The following is a 19,155-nucleotide window of genomic DNA, read 5'->3' on the forward strand; positions in this document are numbered from 1 at the left end:
CTAATGGCAGAAAAAGTTTAATAAAAATTACTACATTTGTGTGAATCAGTTCTGTACCCCTCTACCACCCCCCATTTCAGAATAAATTTCTGTCACTAGCTTACTAAGCGTGTGTAGCATCTTGTGTTATGTTCTATCAAGTGTGAAGATGAGTCATATTGAGCAGAACGAACCTCTAATGTGTGACATTGAACCATAGTCATGCTAGAGGATAGTTATGCTAGAGGATCCCTTTCTGAGTATGTACATTTTAAGTAATGTGTAAACTAAATACTAGTTTTGAAAATGTATGCCATATGATGTATTTGTGTACAATTCATGCCAGCAACAGTCCATACATTTATACTTACCATCTGATGTCCTCTTTAAAAACCAGGTGGCAAAGACTCGCTACAGGACCCAATGACCAGAGCATCACCTATATTAAGAAATCAAACACATTTTTAGCATTTGATGAACAATCCTAACATGTTTGCACAATTCTCTACTTGTCATTTCCCTAGAGTTCACATCTATTGACAATACTCCAGTCTAACTTCTATTATTTACCGTCTAAAGTGGCGGTTGATGATGTCTGCTCTGACATTGAGCCCCTCGTCCCGGAATGGCCCCTCTAGAACAGGATTATCCTCCTCATCTCTGAGGAGGTTTCGGTTCGCCTGAATGCCCTGCAGCATCCCAGCCCGCTGTGCAATATTATGCAGGACACTACAGGCTACAACGATCTTAGCCACCTTCTTTGGGTTGTACTGGAGGGCTCCTCCCGACCGGTCCAGGCACCTGAACCTCATCTTCAGGAGCCCGAACAACTGTTCAACCACCGCCCTGGTTCTCTTATAAGCCCTATTGTAGCGCTCCTCAGACACATCAGTCGGGCTACGCAAGGGGGTAATAAGCCAAGGCCGGCTCATGTACCCAGAATCACCTATAAATTATGAACAGAACATAATTCAAACTGAATCCTCAAAATAGTATTTTGATTCCAAAAAAAGTTTTTGTACACGATAATCCACTATCAAATTTTTGTATTTTAAAAGAATAATCTAGTTCAATCTTATTCTCTATCTTCCCATTTCAGCTAAGACATGCTACATATGCGTATTTCTCCTAAACCAAACCTTGTGTAAAATGCAAACTAAATGGTTACATTGCATTCTCTATCTGAGCATTTAAGGTAAGACATGCTACATATCTGCATTGAACTAAAACTAAACCTTTGCGGAAAGAGACAATGACATGGTTAAATTGCATGAGCTAATATCTTCCCATTTCAGCTAAGACATGCTACATATGTGTATTTCTCCTAAACCAAACCTTGTGTAAAATGCAAACTAAATGGTTACATTGCATTCTCTATCTGAGCATTTAAGGTAAGATATGCTACATATCTGCATTGAACTAAAACTAGACATTTGCGGAAAGAGACAATGACATGGTTAAATTGCATGAGCTAATATCTTCCCATTTCAGCTAAGACATGCTACATATGCATATTTCTCCTAAACCAAACCTTGTGTAAAATGCAAACTAAATGGTTACATTGCATTCTCTATCTGAGCATTTAAGGTAAGACATGCTACATATCTGCCTTGAACTAAAACTAGACATTTGCAGAAAAATAAATAAATGGTTAAATTGCATCCTATAGCTGAACATTACGCTAACATTTTAAAACTACAGTGGCAATTGTCAAACTAATTAACCATGTTGTGCACAAATACTCACCAACGAGATAACCAGGGGGCATTTGTCTTTCCTCAAACGGTCTCCACAGGGACGACTGAGCGAGGATGCGGGCATCATGACAAGCCCCTCCAAAATTCGCACACACATGCATAATCCTCATCTGTGCGTCACAAACATACTGCACATTGAGGCTATGAAAATGTTTGCGATTTCTGAAGGGCAAGTCATCAATTGGAGCACGCAGCGCAATGTGGGTACAATCTATGGCTCCCAAGACATTGGGCAATTGAGCAATATCAAAGAATTCCCGCTTCAGGCGCCTCCAATCACCATCATTTTGTGGGAATCCTATGTAATGCTTACTGATACGTACCATGGCGTCCAGAAAGTTACCAAACACCACAGAGAATGTACCTTGAGCCAGGCCATGCATGTACATTTCTCCGGATTGAAAACTCCCGGAGGCCAGGACGTATAAACAACTTAGCATCTTACTCATGGCGGGAACAGCAGTCCTTATTCTTATACGTGGCTCCAAATGAGGTTTAAGAAGATTGTAAAGGCCAATGAGATGTTCGCGATTGAGCCGATACTTATCATAAACCTCAAAGTCGCTCATGTTTTCCAAGGTGGGTCTCACCCTGTAGACACGAGGACCTCGAACCAGACGACCCCTTCATCTCAGTCTGAGCCGCCGAGGCTGCCTGATTCGATCAACAGCTAGTTCGCCAATAGCAGCACCAGCAGCGTCTACCATGTCATCGTCATCCATCTTTCAAAACAGCGTAACAAGGTATGCACTTGATCTGATGTGGATCACAAGTGATGCTTTGGCCATGTTGTTTGGGGGATTTATAGTACAATTAGTCCAATGGTAGTGAGTTTGTAATGATTGCTAATTGTATTCACTTGTTTGTATGTGAGCGGCGCGAATGCTTTCACAGTGGGCGTTTTTTTTTTTTTGGGCTGAAATGTTGTTTTCCCCCAATGAATCTCAATGTGAAAGTGTCAAATATCACACATACAGTGCATGTTTGTAATGTTTGATCATATGCGTAATCAATATTTCTTAAACGCGATCTTATAGTAACAAGCACACGTCCAGGCTAACATGAATGAAAGTGCATAGTTGTGTATAATGTGCATCGAATGTGATCGATCAATGTTGCTGCAACATTGTTTGAAAACGATAAAGTAACATCTGCCATCTGTAGTATTGTATATATAAGTGATTGGCGAGCTGTCAATATTGTACGCGTCCCTTTAAAATCGCAATAATAATTCAGAACTTCCCGTCTGCCATCTGTAGTATTGTATATATAAGTGATTGCCGAGCTGTCAATATTGTATGCGTCCCTTTAAAATCGCAATAATAATTCCGAACTTCCCGTCTGCCATCTGTAGTATTGTATATATAAGTGATTGCCGAGCTGTCAATATTGTATGCGTCCCTTTAAAATCGCAATAATAATTCCGAACTTCCCGTCTGCCATCTGTAGTATTGTATATATAAGTGATTGCCGAGCTGTCAATATTGTATTCGTCCCTTTCAAATGGCACTAATACTGAATAACTTCCGGCTGTCATCTGTAGTATTGTATATATAAGTGATTGCCAAGCTGTCAATATTGTATGCGTCCCTTTAAAATTGCAATAATAATTCCGAACTTCCCGTCTGCCATCTGTAGTATTGTATATATAAGTGATTGCCGAGATGTCAATATTGTATGCGTCCCTTTCAAATGGCACTAATACTGAATAACTTCCAGCTGTCATCTGTAGTATTGTATATATAAGTGATTTCCGAGCTGTCAATATTGTACGCGTCCCATTCAAATGGCACTAATACTGAATAACTTCCGGTTGTCATCTGTAGTAAAATATATATAAGTGATTTGCGATCTGACAATATTTATTAATTGTCCCATTCAAATCTCCCTAATAATGCTGTTCCAAACTGTTATTTACGTATATGTTGTATTGTAGTATTGAGTGTTAAAGTTCAGAAAGGGGCGGTACAGTGGTGAATCTGTAATGTGTATGGTTGAATCTTCTAATGATGTCATCATATTATTAACCTGCCTATGTAGTTCTGAAATCCTCATTGTGTTGTTGTATTGTGCTACATTGTTATTGTGTGCTGAATAAAATATAAATGTGTGCTTTGTGGTTGCGTGATGGGTGATGCGTGTTATGTACATATACGTATATATTGTGATTGTGTCCCACATATGCTGACTTCTATATAGCGGTCAGGTATTGTTGTTCCTTCCCATAAAGTGACATCTGTAATCTGGTGTAATGATGTTCTTGTTGTACGTAATTCCTAATGGTTTCTGGTGATGGAATCATGATGTTAAAAGTACAGTAAAATCCATATGTTGTGTTTTGTGATTCCTCGAGAGAATGTAATGTGTTTTTCCCCCATCATTTGAATGCACATGTATGAGTAAATGTTAAAAGTAATGTATGTGCATCCATGAGTGATCATGTGTTAAGCCTATGTAGATATGCAGTTGATGCAAGCATATGAGTTGAATAAATGAAATGCAATAACAAAAGGTAAATGAGAGGTGTTTCCCATTGTGTACTGTTTGTGAATCCTGAAAAGTTTGAATTATTTTTGTGTCCGTTTAAATGTAATATTTTTTTTTTTAAAAGTTTGTTACTAGTGATGTTGATTTGTAGTTGATGTAATATAAAAGTCTGAAACAATTTAATGGTGTTGTGAATATTCAATAAGTAAAATCCCTAAGTCCACCATAGGGAAATAGTCATTTCTTGATCTATTTATCATAGCTGGGTCTAACGCAGAAAAGCATGTATTTTCTAGTGCTGGTATTTGGAGTTTTTAGGTCTACGCTATTTGCGTGCGTTAGGGAAATCTGTCTTTCGCGTGCACGAGCACGTCTTCCCCATAGAAGTCAATGGAGGCTCCAAATTTTGGTCATTTTTTTTTTCTAAGACTGGTTTTCCTCGTAACGTGAGTGACGTCATGAGCTTGTGTGAAAAAGTAGCTAAATCGTGTTAATTTTGTAATAAATAACTTGTTTGTGTATGTAATGTGATGTATATTTTTTGTATGCATCGATGAGTGTATGTTTGTGATAATATTATTAGTTAGATGTAGCTATATGAGGGTCTTTTCCCGTGTGTCAATGTAAGTCAATGGGAAAATGGATTTGTGTTGTTTTTTTTCTAACACCCGAGATCTCGCAACTTTTATCCTTTGTATTTTGAAGAAAAATTATTAAATCATAAAAATAAATATAGTGTTGTGTTTGTATGAGTGTAAGTGTAGTTTGTGTAATATTTGTTTTGTGATTCGTGGATGTTTATTTTGTCGGTAGATGTTAACTACTGGGTTTGAGCTGTCGGTAGAGATTTGTGCGTTGGGTGATTTTTGAGTGTCGGTAAATGAGCTCTAAATACCGGAGTCCGTAAGAAACCAGCGTTAGGAGCCTCTAACGCTGGTTTTCACGGCTAACGCAAAACTCCAAATCTAGTCCCTAGTATTGTGTATCACTCTGACTAATCTGTCTTGCCTTAAGATGTCCGTACTTGTTGATAAAAAAACATTAATACAAATATTAAAATATAAAAGAAAACACCATGATTGCCTAAGTCTGCACACCCCAACCAACTTATACTTTGTTAAAGCACCTTTTGTATTTATTGCAGCAACAAGGTTTCGTGAATTAATCTCTATTAAATGGATATTAAACATTCTGTTTAATTGTTGTAATATATTATACTATATTATATACTATATTATAGTATACTTATTCATTTATTTAAATGGATTTTACCTTTTCATTTTTTCAAACTTCATTTGTACATTGTTTTTTACTTCCACTCACAGCTCTACAAGGAGGCTGTGGTCTCTACAGCAAGGCTTATCTAGCATGATGTCATAACACTTCCAGAGTTGGTTTAGTATTAAGGGAATAGACTAGATAAACAGGTATTCGGATTTGCTCATGCTCAAAACTGACAGAATGAGCTTACGTTTCAAAAATGTCTCCACTCTTATCACACTGGGGGCAGGGGCTACAGTAAGACATTTGAAAATCTAATTTTGCAAGAAAACAAGTAAGTTTTCTGTTTTTTACGCATCTGTTTTTTTTATATTTTTACTTTGATTTAACATATTTAGTTTTTTTTTACCAAAGGAGCACTGTTAATATCCCTATAACTTTGCATATCTAAAATTTTATCCCACTCTTCTTTGCAAAAAAAAGTTCAAGTTCCTTCAAATTGCAATGAGGTTGAGGTCTGGGCTCTGACTGGGCCATTCCAAGACTTTGATTTTCCTTTTATGAAACCTTGCCTTGATCCACTTAGATGTGAGCTTTGGCTAATTGTCATGTTGACATTACAGATGGAAAAAGTCTGACATTTATATTGTTTTTAAAAAAAACTGCAATTTCATAAGGGTGTTTAGACTTTTTATCCACTTAAAACTATGTCAAGACATGCTTTTAAAATAATAACACAAATATTTAGGGAATTAATTCACACACAAATAATATCAGTTGCCCTTAACTGTCCGGTTTTGTTCTGTTTCTGGAAATAGAGAAGATTACATATTTATCCAGGAGATTGATTTTACTAAAAATTATGCACCACACTTCTCTTGTAGAAACTACCCAATAAGTTATTTTAATTTGCGCTCTACTAAGTGGAATGTTGTGGGGATTTTGCTCCACAGAAGTGTCCAATTCCACCTGATACAACAATACACACAGAGATTTAATAGTAACAGGTTTAGTGTACCACAGGCACATCACGTTGGTTAATGACTATGCTCCCAAAACTGGGCAATCTGCTTTTGTTATGCAGTTGTATCTAAAAATCATGGAAATTAAAATTAGTATTGTGATAGTGGGAGGTGATGTGAATGCAGCCCTAGACCCAGTGTTAGATTTTTTTTATTGAAAGAGGCCCATTCTCCAGCAAGACTCTTCAGAGTCTGGTCTGGTAGCAGGAACGAACTACAATTCAGTTTAATGGTGCGATCGGGCTGGCTGTGACTAGACAGCGTGCCCGCGATGCGCTTATGCTAATTTAGACCCGCTCAGTAGATCCAGGAGCAGAGATCATGAAAATGCAAGTTTTTAAAAAAATATCTTTGAAATCCTTTCGGTTATAAAGTTTGCGCTAAGCTAATGTTATATAATTCTGCACTATGTGCAGAATTATATAACATTATTTTTTTTTTCTTCTTTTTTAACAATTATATTTATTATTTTTATTTTTCTAACCACTGTTTGTTTTTATTAATAGCTTTATTTCAAGTGCTGTATACTATTATATTTGGAAAGCAGTTGAGCGCTCCCTTTTGGTGAGCTAGTGCTGACATTCACTTTTAATTGAGATGCATATACAGGTATCCACAACCGACTGGCCGTTTTTGTAAAAGGTGTGGCAAATGGAAACAATGGCACACCTCTAGTGGAAATATCTGATGCTTAAAGGAACAGTATACTGTAAAATAGTTTTTCCCTTAATGTGCCTCCAATTACTTTTTTTATCAGCTGCAGAGTATAAAATGTATGAGATTTGCTTTTTTAAGACTTATTTGTGTATATGAATTAGCTGATTTTGTGTTTTAAAGCCACAACCTAATAAAATGGGTTGAGCTTGTAGGTATAATCAGATCTCATTACTTTATCACATTGTGTAAATATACATGTTATATCTGTCCATAAACCAATCACCAATACTTGGAGAGAACAATAGAAAATTAACATTTTATTACCTTATCTCTTCTTTAATCCACTGGGAGTGTAATCACTTCTACTGGTTGTGTTAACACAGTTTGGCCTCAAGGCCAAAAACTTTCAGGATGGGTGGGGATACTACAGGCTAAATAAACTATTTCAAATGCCAATATAAGGGTAATATAAATACTTGTAAACAATGTAATACACTCCAGCAGGTAAAGTGGATAATTGGGAACAAATTAAAGGGGAGAATATTTTTGAGTAAACTGTCCCGTTAAGTCCTTTTGGCCCTCTGTGAAACAACTAATTTGCATCCTCTTAGGTGAGAACTTCAAAATTAAATCCCCTGGTTGCACATTTAAATTATACACCAAAATGTTCTTGTTTCCTGTTTGCTGCATCTGATACAAATGCTATTGAGCAGTGCACAATCAGTGATAGTGAAGTGCTGGAATAGCCCTCCAGATACTGAGAGAACAGTGGATAGTTAGAACAGAGGAAGTTCTCTAACTAGAAGTTTTGAAATCCTTCAGATATTTTGCTATCAAACCAATCCTGGCCATTAGTCTTGTTATCCCGGGGAGTGATAATGAAAAATCTTTGGGATAGTAGCAGTAGGACCCAGGAGAAGGATGACTTTGTATTAGGAGAATAGCAAGGAGCTAAATACCAGGAAGGGACCGGGGGAGGTCAAAGCAGAGTTGGGAAACAGAATCACAGTCCAAAAGCTTAGTCAGGGAAAATCCAAGGTCAGAACCAATCAGGCAACAAACAGAGTGGAATCAGCATGCAGAAGAATGGTCAAAAGAAGGTCCAGGTCACAAGCTAGAATTAAATATCCAAAAAAATATAGTTCAAGGCACACCCACAAGATACACTCAATACTAGGGCAATGAGACAGAGAAACTTAATGGCTTTTAAAGGAAAAAGGGGGCGCCAAAGGTGATGCGAGAACGATGCGTTGAGAATGGCACGATGTGGGAAAACCAGTGTGAAGCATCAAATATGACGCTATGCGTCGAGTATGATGTGAGATGGACTGCGTCATAACAATCGCTACTAGAAAACCCGGCGTCATAGCAACCTGGCATCATAACAAGAAGAACATAGATACTATAGGTGTATGAAGCTAGGGCAATTCCATTATTTCCAGTTTACCTGGACACAAGGGCTTCACATTCCCCATCCTACATTACAGGACACGTGACTGATAGATCAATAAGGACTAACAAATTTGTAGCTGATCTCCCTCCATCCACCTCCCCCCCCATCCTTATTCTTTATCTTCCTTTGTCTCTTTTTCTTCTGTCTCTTCTACTCTTTCTCTGTCTTCTTTTCACTTCTTTTCTTTTGGCAACTAAAGGTCCAGAACTTCTTTCTCCTTTAATTCTTTTTCAGTGCAGCAACTCTCTAGCTCTGTTGAGCCGAGGATGATCCATCCACTGAATGACTATTTAATAGCCTTAGCAAATATGGCTATTTGACACTCCATGAGCTTCTTTGCTACATCCTTCACAAGTATCAGAAGTGAACAAAGATTTTTGAGTATGATTTTAGTACCACAATTTCACTTTTTTGGGGGGTGGAAAAGACTGGAATAAGATATATAAAGTGTATCAGAATATTGTCTTATAAATTCTTGTATAATCTACTGGTCTGTATACGATCCTTAATAAGAAACCTGATAAACATAAAAATACAGCATAATAATTTGCAAAATATATTTTAAAATTTTGTTTCTTTATTTAGTAAGTCAACCCCTGTTAAAAAAATTTTTTATAACTAATAACATCTCCTATTGAAGTAATTACCAATAAACACTATTAGACAACAAAAGTTAGAAATTATACTATAATTACACAATTGAAAAGGAACTAATATTTCTATAAGGCACTCACTATTTTATCTAATTATCTTATAAATTACAGTTAAGGGAACTAGCTCATGAACATTTTGACTAAAAAATGAGCAAAAGTTAAAAAAAAAAAAGTTTTTTTGTAAATTATAAATAGGAATGAATCATCACTAATCAGAATAAAATTGAACTGGGAACAATCAAAGAATGCACCTTCTACACTCAATGGTAAATCTTAATATTGCTAACTAGATTTGAATGACAGAGCCTTTAATGATTCTTTTATTACTTCACATCTCATACCAGATTATGTTATTGCATTTGTTCTAATACAACAATTCATCCTGCTATTGTGTTATACTTTTGAGATTTAGTTGTCCCCCCTGTATAAGTGTTTCACCAGTTTCTGAATGTTCAGTCATCTGCCACTGGACTTCTGGTTAAAGTGCCCCAGAGGAACCAGAGAGAAGCCATCTGTACTATCTTTAGACAACATACTGGTACTTGATTGAACAGATCTTGCATTTTTTTATTTTATTGAAACAGTAGAAACCAAGGACAAAATGCAATGATTATCAAAGCTGCTTAGTCCATCATGTTATAGAAAACATGCAGTTCAATATGAAGGGAGGACAAACACCTTTATAGCTAAGTTGGCCAACTTAAGACTTCACAGTAATTTATATAGTGCACTACTAGGTGCATTTGTTTTCTGATCCATGTATATATAATTTAACCCATTACATTAACAAATCATTGCTGTTACTTTACAGTAGTCAAATTAATAGCCACTTTAGCGCTTTCTAACATATTAGAGATTTTATCTATAAAAAATTCCTTTACTACCAGGAACACCCCCACAAATGACACTGTACTGGGTCACGAGAGACATTGCAGTCTAATTGTAAATTATTAGATCTTTTTTTAATGGTTTGATTAGGGAAGTCTTCTACAGAGCCAGCTAACCGGTGTATGCATAATGTGGCCTTTTATCAAGATACATATTAACTTCTAATTGATTATATAATTTGCTTTTATATTTTTAAATATTTTTTTTCCTCAAAAGGAGTTATACATTTTATATTTTTTACATTGACTTCCTCTTTATAATCAGTACAATTTGATGTATTGATAAAACGTCTCTATAGAGACTATTGAAAGAAAATGCTAAGTATTCCATTATTTCGCACATAATGTATTATTAGAAATTTCAGTTTCCTGCTCACTATTGGAAGCATATAACCTTTTTATTGGGCCTATAGCCCCACCTAGTGAGAATGTTCCATATAACAAAGAAAAACTTGCAGATACACATCCAGTGCACCCATAAAACAAAAACGTATGTATATCTATCATTGTAAATTATACATTACTTATAGATAGTAAATTATATACTTTGACCAGGTAAGCTAGACCTCATACCAAAGACACCAGATATAAGTACAAAGGAAAATAATTACATTATTAAATAAAATTACTTCATAGAACATAAAATATCATTATATATATATCTACACACACACAGTATATATATATATATATATATATATATATATATATATCCCTTATAATAATATACAACTATTCACAACTTATTTTATTAGTAGAGAGCAGGTATAAACGTTCTTGTCATCCATGTGAACAAATTTTGATTATGTACAGATAATGAAGGTAAATTCTAACCATTACAAAGAGAAGACATTTTGAGGGAATCTCACACAATACTAGTTAAATAACCTGTACAATTATGAAGAGCTCTGTAGGGACTTTAATTACATACTTTACTTACATATACTAAGTCTTATAGTAAAGACAAAAAAAGAGAGAGTCCATACACAAATAATTATAAATAGTGTTGCTTGTTGAGAACATTAAGATATAATTTTTATTTACAAAAACATTTTAAATAAAATGTAAGATAAATGAATTTCACACACAGAAAACCTGCATCAGATTTTAAATTTAAAAACACTGCTTCTTCCTTACTGATAATTATTTTATTCTGCAAATAATCATACATGTCTCTCATTTATCACAGGCTAGCAAGGTTCCTGATGCGGGTTTCTTTAGCGCTATATATATATATATATATATATATATATATATATATATATATATATATATATTATAGCCCTTTGCAGTCAAATACATGGCCATATACCATATACCACTGAACCCTTATAAATATTTTATATTAATATATTTATGACACATTTTTATCAAATAGTATTTGTTTTAATGTATTTATGTTGTGTTTGGTGCAACTTTTATTTTAGCCCAAACCCTTTACACAAGCTCTTCAGTTAGGTTAACCCAACGTGAGTTAAATTTGATTGCACTTGAGCGAACACATTTACTTTCAACATGTAATATGCAGGCACAATATTGCTATAGTACCAGTACAATAAATTTAGAGCACCACTTGTTATCTAGCATTCTGTTAGGCATTAAGTATTATAAGGGTCTGGGATTCCTGCAACATAAGAACATACAATTAGGTCTGGAAATAACAGTTAAATAATGAATATGGGCTTAAAGTGCAGTCTATCAGGTTTAATTTGAGGGTATTGAAATCCAAATTGGAGGAAGGGTTTAGGAATTACAGCTCTTTATTATTTAGCCCCCTCTTTTTTCAAGGTACCAAAGGTAATTGGACAATTGACTCAAAAGCTGTTTCATGGACAGGTGTGGGCTATTCCTTTGTTATTTCATCATTAATTAAGCAAGTAAAAGGTCTGGAATTGATTCCAGGTGTGGCATTCACATTTGGAAGCTGTTGCTGTGAACCCACAACATGCGTTCAAAGGATCTCTCAATGCAAGTGAAATAGGCCATCCTTAGGCTGCAAAAAAAAAAAAAAAAATCCATGAGAGAGATAGCAGGAACATTAGGAGTGACCAAATCAACAGTTTGGTACATTCTGAGAATGATCGTAGGATCCTTTTCATGGTAAAGAAAAACCCCTTCACAACATCCAGCCAAGTGAAGAACACTCTTCAGGAGGTAGACATGTCGATATCCAAGTCTATAACATAAAGAGAAGACTTCACAAGAGCAAATACAGAGGGTTCACCAGAAGGTGCAAACCATTGGTAAGCCTCAAGAATAGTAAGGCCAGATTAGAATTTGACAAAAAATATCTAAAAAAAGCCAGCCCAGTTTGGAACAAAATTCTTTGGACAGATGAAACTAAGATCAACCTGTACCAGAATGATGGGAAGAAAAAAGTATGGCGAAGGCATGGAAAAGCTCATGATCCAAAGCATACAACATAATCTGTAAAACACAGTGGAGGTATTGTGATGGTATGGGCATGCATGGCTTCCAATGGCACTAGGTCACTAGTGTTTATTGATGATGTGACAGAAGACAGAAGAATACTGTGAAAGCAACCCAGGACTTTTTAAAGGCAAAGAAGTGGAATATTCTGCAATGGCTAAGTCAATCACCTGGTCTCAACCCGATCAAGCATGCATTTAATTTGCTGAAGACAAAATTTAAGGCAGAAAGACCCACACACAAACAATTGAAGACAGCTGCAGTAAAGGTCTGGCAAAGCATCACAAAGGAGGAAACCCCAGTGTATTGGCAATGTCCATGCATTCCAGGCTTCAAGTAGTCATTGCCTGCAAATGATTCTCAACAAAATGTATTTAAAAATTGACATTTTATTTATGATTGTGTAAATTTGTCCAATTACATTTAAGCCCGTGAAATAAGGGGACTGTGTATGAAAATGGTTGCAATTCCTAAACGTTCCATACAATATTTTTGTTCAACCTCTTGAATTAAAGATAAAAGTCTGCACTTCAATTGCATCTCAGTTTCATTTCAAACCCATTGTGGTGGAGTACAGAGCCAGAATTATGAAAATTGTGTCAGTGTCCAATTATTTCTGGACCTAACTGTACATGACAGGCTCCTGACAAAGAACAGCATTCCTGTATGATACCTGTGTCTGTGCCGTCTGTGTGTACAGTACAGCTACAGTAGAGAAAAGAGAACAAAGTCCCACAGAATGGCCTCCTTTTATGCCTTTGGTTCAGGCCTCCATATATAACCCTTACTGCTCTCAAGGAAAGGTTTTTCGTATGTTTTCTACTCACATCCCTTTATATAATGCATGTATGTAAATAAACTGTTTTCATTATCTACTGAGATTTATGTTATCTGTCTCTAAAAACTATGTTGGTGTTTTAGTGAATGTTATTGTGTGTATGTTCCTTTTCTTTATTTTTTTTTCTTCTTCTTTTAGATTAACAGTGTTTGATTGGCAAGAAAATGAGCTCAATCTCCCTCAACAAGTTCAACTTTTAATGTGCTTTACAGGACTTGCTTGTCACCTTCTAGAGTTTAGAAGCCTGCAGGTGGGAGAAGGGTCTAATAGCACGATCTTGCTGCTTAGGGTGAGACCTGCACTATTATAAGTATAAAATCCCTTAACGGCCAACGAGGTACATGGTACGTCATGAAAAATCATGTTTTCAAAGTAAAGATTAGCCTTAGAATAACAAGTAGATTCATTTTTGCTAAAATTTAAGTTTAAATATTGAAAATGTTTGAACTAGTTTTCTATTTGTGTCTGTTTCTGCAACCAAAGCTGCGTGGATCCCTTTTAGATTATGCCATGTTTCACACAGTCTTAGTAGGGCAGTCTTTGTAGTGCCTGTTTTATAGCTGTCCCTTTAGCAGAAGAAACAGATGAGGCAACTTAAGTACAAACATGGTGGCGCACATTACTTTATAGAAACTCAGTGGAATTTAAAGTTAAATTACAAGAAAAGGGAATAAAATATATAATGAAAATATATGGCAGATTTTTTAACTACACATAATTAAACATTTTATACTAAAATCTCATACTGTTTAATATTTATTTAATACATTTTTGTTTTTCATTGTTTTAATAAAGGACGAAGATTTTTATTTAGTTATTTCCATTTGTTTTAGAATTTATATAAATCATGATTGACATCATATTAAATCATGGATATTATTAAAGCTTGGATTAAAGCTATTATCCAGCATTTAGTCTATTTGCGTTACAACACCGCGTGTGAAGAACTTTTACCTTCTTGTTTTTAATATTAATAATAATAGCATGTTTATAGAGAACTATTTAAAATGTATTATTTCACTCTCTCCTAATTTAAAAGGCATTGTATATATAATATACAATCACCGCCCACTTTATTAGGTACACCTGTTCAATTGCTTGGTAACAGAAACTGCTAATCAGCCAATCACATGGCAGAAACTCAATGCATTTAGGAATCTAGATGTGGTGAAGATGACTTGCTGAAGTTCAAACCGAGTATCAGAATGGAGAAGAAAGGGGATTTAAGTGACTTTGAACGCAGCATGGTTGTTGGCGCCACACAGGCTGGTCTGAGTATTTAAAAAACTGCTGATCTATTATTTACACGTACAACCATCTGTAGGGTTTACAGAGAATTGTCTGAAAAAGAGAAAAAAATCCAGTGAGCGGCAGTTGCGTGGACAAAAATGCCTGGTTTATGTCAAAGGTCAGAGGAGAATGGGCAGACTGGTTTGAGATGATAGAAAGGCAACAGTAACTCAAATAACCACTCGCTACAACCAATGTATGCAGAATACCATCTCTGAATGCACAACACTGATCCTTGAAGCAGATGGGCTACAGCAGCAGAAGACCACACCGGTTGCCACTCCTGTCAGCTAAGAACAGGAAACTGAGGCTACAATTCGCACAGGCTCACCAAAATTGGACAATAGAAGATTTGGAAATTGTTGCATGGTCTGATGCATCTCAATTTCAGCTGCAACATTCAGATAGTAGGGTCAGAAATTGGTGTAAACAACAAGAAAGCATGAATCCATCCTACCTTGTATCAACGGTTTAGGCTGGTGGTGGTGGTGTAATGGTGTGGGGGATATTATCTTTGCATACTTGTGGCCCCTTAGTACCAGTTGAGCATTGTTTAAATGCCATGGCCTACATGAATATTGTTGCTGATTATGTCCATCACTTTATGACTACAGTGTCCCCATCTTCTGATAGCTACTTCCAGCAGGATAATGCACAATGTCACAAAGCTCAAATCATCTCTAACTGGTTTCTTGAACATGATGAGTTCACTGTACTCCAATGGCCTCAACAGTCACCAGATCTCCATCCAGTAGAGCACCTTTGGGATGTGATAGAACAGTAGATTTGCATCATGAATGTGCAGCCGTAAAATCTGCAGCAGCTGCGTGATTCTATCATGTCAATATGGACCAAAATGTCCGAGGAACGTTTCAAACACCTTGTTGAATCTATGCCACAAACAATTAAGACAGTTCTGAAGGCAAAAAGGGGTCTAACCCGATACTAGCAAGGTGTACCTAATAAAGTGGCCAGTGAGTGTGTGTATATATTTATATATTTATATATTTATATATATATATATATATATATATATATATATATATATATATATATATATATATAAAATTAAAAACAAAAATTCTAAGTGCAACTGCAGTAAGTTGACCTCCTATATAGGGTCTGGGCACATATTGGTGAGCAGGGGCCACTTTCCTTAAGGGTTCCTAGACGAATATTAGCAAGCAGCAGACACTTACCTGTGTTGCATAGGTGCCTATTTACTAGCATGGCCCCCTCAGAGACCACTTTCCCAGAGTGCATTGGTGTTTATTAGTGAGCAGGGGCCACTTTCCCTGGGTGCCTAGGCCATTTATCCATGGTGCCTGGGCATATATTGGTGAACAGGGTCACTTTCCTTATAGGTACCTAGGCAGCTATTAATGAAAAAGAGACACTTTCCTGGGGTGCCTAGGCACCTATTGGCAAACAGGGGCCCTTTCCCAGGGTGCCTGGGCACCTTTTGGCAAGCAAGTGACACTTTCCTGTGGTGTCTGGGTATCAATTAGTGAGCAGGAGCCACTGTCATAACCTATTAGCGAGCGGGGTACACTTAAACGGAGTACCTGAGCATCAATTGGCAAGCAGGGGCCACTTTCCCTGGGTGCCTAGGCTATTTACCCCGGATGCCTCGGCACATATTAGAGAACAGGGGTTACTTTACTTGACAGCTCCTAGGAGGCTATTGCTGAGTAGGGCCCACTTTTGTGGGGTCCCTGGCTTTTATTGACAAGCTGGGCCCATATTCTCCGATTGTTTGGGTGCCTATTGGTGAGCATGGGGCACTTATGTCTGCACACATAATAGTAAATATGGGGCACTTTTGTTCAGGGTTCCTAGGCAGCTATTGGCAAGCAGGGGCCACTTTCATTGGTGCCTGAGGGCCTAGTGATAAGCATGGACCACTTTCCTGGGGTGCCTGGGCTCCTATTGGTGAGCAGGGGTCACTTTGCAGGGGTGCCTGATCACATATTGCTGTGCAAGGGCCACTTTTCTTGAGAGTTCCTAGACAGTTATTAGCAAGCAGCATAGGTGCCTATTGACGAGCTGGGGCCACCTTCCTGGAGTGCCTGAGCATCAATTGGCAAGCAGGGGCCACTTCCTGGGTGTATATTAACGAGCAGGGGACACTTTTCTCTGGTACTTTGGGCATCTATTGGCAAGCAGGGGACACTTTCCAGTACTTGGACATCTATTGGTTATCAGGAACCACTTTCTTGGGGTAGATGGACATGTATTGGTGAGTAGGGGGCCACATTCTTGGGGTGCCTAGGCACCTATTGATGAGCTGGGGCCACTTTCCTGGAGTTCCTGGGCACATACTGGCAAGCAGTGGCCACTTTCCTGGGGGACCTGGGTGTATATTAACGAGCAGGGGCCACTTTCCTCTGGTACTTTGGTCATCTATTGGCAAGCAGGGGCTACCTGATCCCTCCCAAACAGCTCTTTTCCCTCTCTCACACACCCTCACTGGTCACCACCATCTTAGGTACTGGCAGACAGTTTGCCAATATGAAAATTTAAGGCAATTTTTTTTATTTATTATTTTATATATTTTCTGCAGTGTAGGATACTCCCTTACACTCACAACCTATGTGATTCCCTCCTAAATAGCTCTCTAACCCTCCCCCATCTAACTAGTGCCACCATCTTAGGTACTGGCAGCTGTCTGCTAGTACCTATAAAATGTAAATATATATATATATATATATATTTTTTTTTTTTTTTAAATATTTTCTGTAGTGTAGTGGTCCTCCCACCATTATTAGTTAGCTCCTTTCCTCCCTCTCCCTTTATTTATTATTTTTTTAGTTTAGGGCATCACAATTCTGTTGCCTCCTTTCCCCCTCCACTGTTGGATGCCCAGCCGCCTCCCGGATTACCTCTCACACCTCCCGCCAGCACCAGCAGATGATCGATACACACAGTGACACAGACAGTGTCACTGTGTGTAATGATCTGGCATCTGCCCTCATTTGGAACTGGAGCACTGATCGCGCTACGGTTCCATATGTGAGCAGATGCCTGGAGCTCAGGGACTCTAGCTCTCCCTGAAGCTCCGACGTATGTAGACATTGTTCAATACGATAGCCAAAGTACCGCACAGCGTACTGTGTATATATATATATATATATATATATATATATATGTCTCTTTGCGCAAAGGGATTAATATACTTACAATAAAATCTCCAGTTGATCTTAAATTAATCCCATTAAAAAGGTGACCCATTTAACACAAGCATTTATATCCCTGAATTATTTTTCTAGCCAGAAATGTATTTAAATCATTTTTAAATGTATCTAAGGTATTGGCATTTTCTACCTCCTTAGGTAATGCGTTTCAAAATTTGATTGGTCTTATGGTGAAAAACATTTACGTTGCTAGAGATCAAATCTCCTTTCCTCCAGCCTTAAATTGTCACAATTTTATTGGAATAAATAGAGCTTCTGCCATTTCTGCCATCTTTGTTTATGGGCTTTGAATATACTTATATAAATGAATCATGTCACCTCTCAAGCACCTTTTTTTTTTGTTGAGAAAACAGATTTAGTTTGGCTAACCTCTCCTCATAGATTATATTCTCCATTCCCCTTGATAGCTTTGTGGCCTCTCTCTGAACTTTTTTTCTGCAATGTATTTTTTTTTAGATTTGTCCCCAGAACTGCACTCTATACTCAGGGTTTTATATATATTTAATCCTTGTTCCAAGTCAATAATAAATATTAAACCTATGGGGACCTATTGGCGAGCAGGAGCCATTTTCCCTTTGTGCCTGGGTGCATATTGGTGAGCAGGGGCCACTTTCCTTGAGGGTTCCCACTTTTAAGGAATGCCTGGGCATTTATTAGTCACCAAGGGACTACTTTCCCAGGTTGTCTGAGCCCCTATTTCCTAGGCAACCAAATATTTACATATTTTCAGATAAAGATGTTTGCAAACGTAATTATTTATCTTTGCAAATTAGAGATTTGTTCCTTTGGATTGCTTTAGCCATTACAACCATTGAAATAAAACCTTAAAGGGACATTAAACCCAAACATTTACTTTCATGATTCAGATAGAGCAGCGGTTCCCAACTTTTTTTCTCTCCCGTACCCCTTGATTAGGCTTTTTCATTTATGGGTACCCCCTCTCTTCATTACCCCCACCCATCCCTCAAAAAAGGTTTTTTTTTATTTTCTTAGGTCTTAAGTCTTCCAACGTGACTCTTCATAATTTTAATGCGATCCTTGAGCTTGTTTCATGGAACTGAGTTTTTTAAAATCCGGTTCAAATGAAGATAGTTATAACCTCAAAGCTGCGTCAAGCTTACTGCGATGTTTATTCTTAATATACGCATAAGACGAGGATGCTCTTTTGACACACTCTGTCGTTGCTTGGCAATAATAAAGCACTTAGGATTTCTCCAGAAGAGTCTGGCAAAATATAACTGCTGCATTATCAACCTGCTACATTTGTCAGTTTTACTGAATTTAACT

Source organism: Bombina bombina, chromosome 2, assembly GCF_027579735.1.
Source record: "Bombina bombina isolate aBomBom1 chromosome 2, aBomBom1.pri, whole genome shotgun sequence".
NCBI classification, from domain to species: Eukaryota; Metazoa; Chordata; class Amphibia; order Anura; family Bombinatoridae; genus Bombina; species Bombina bombina.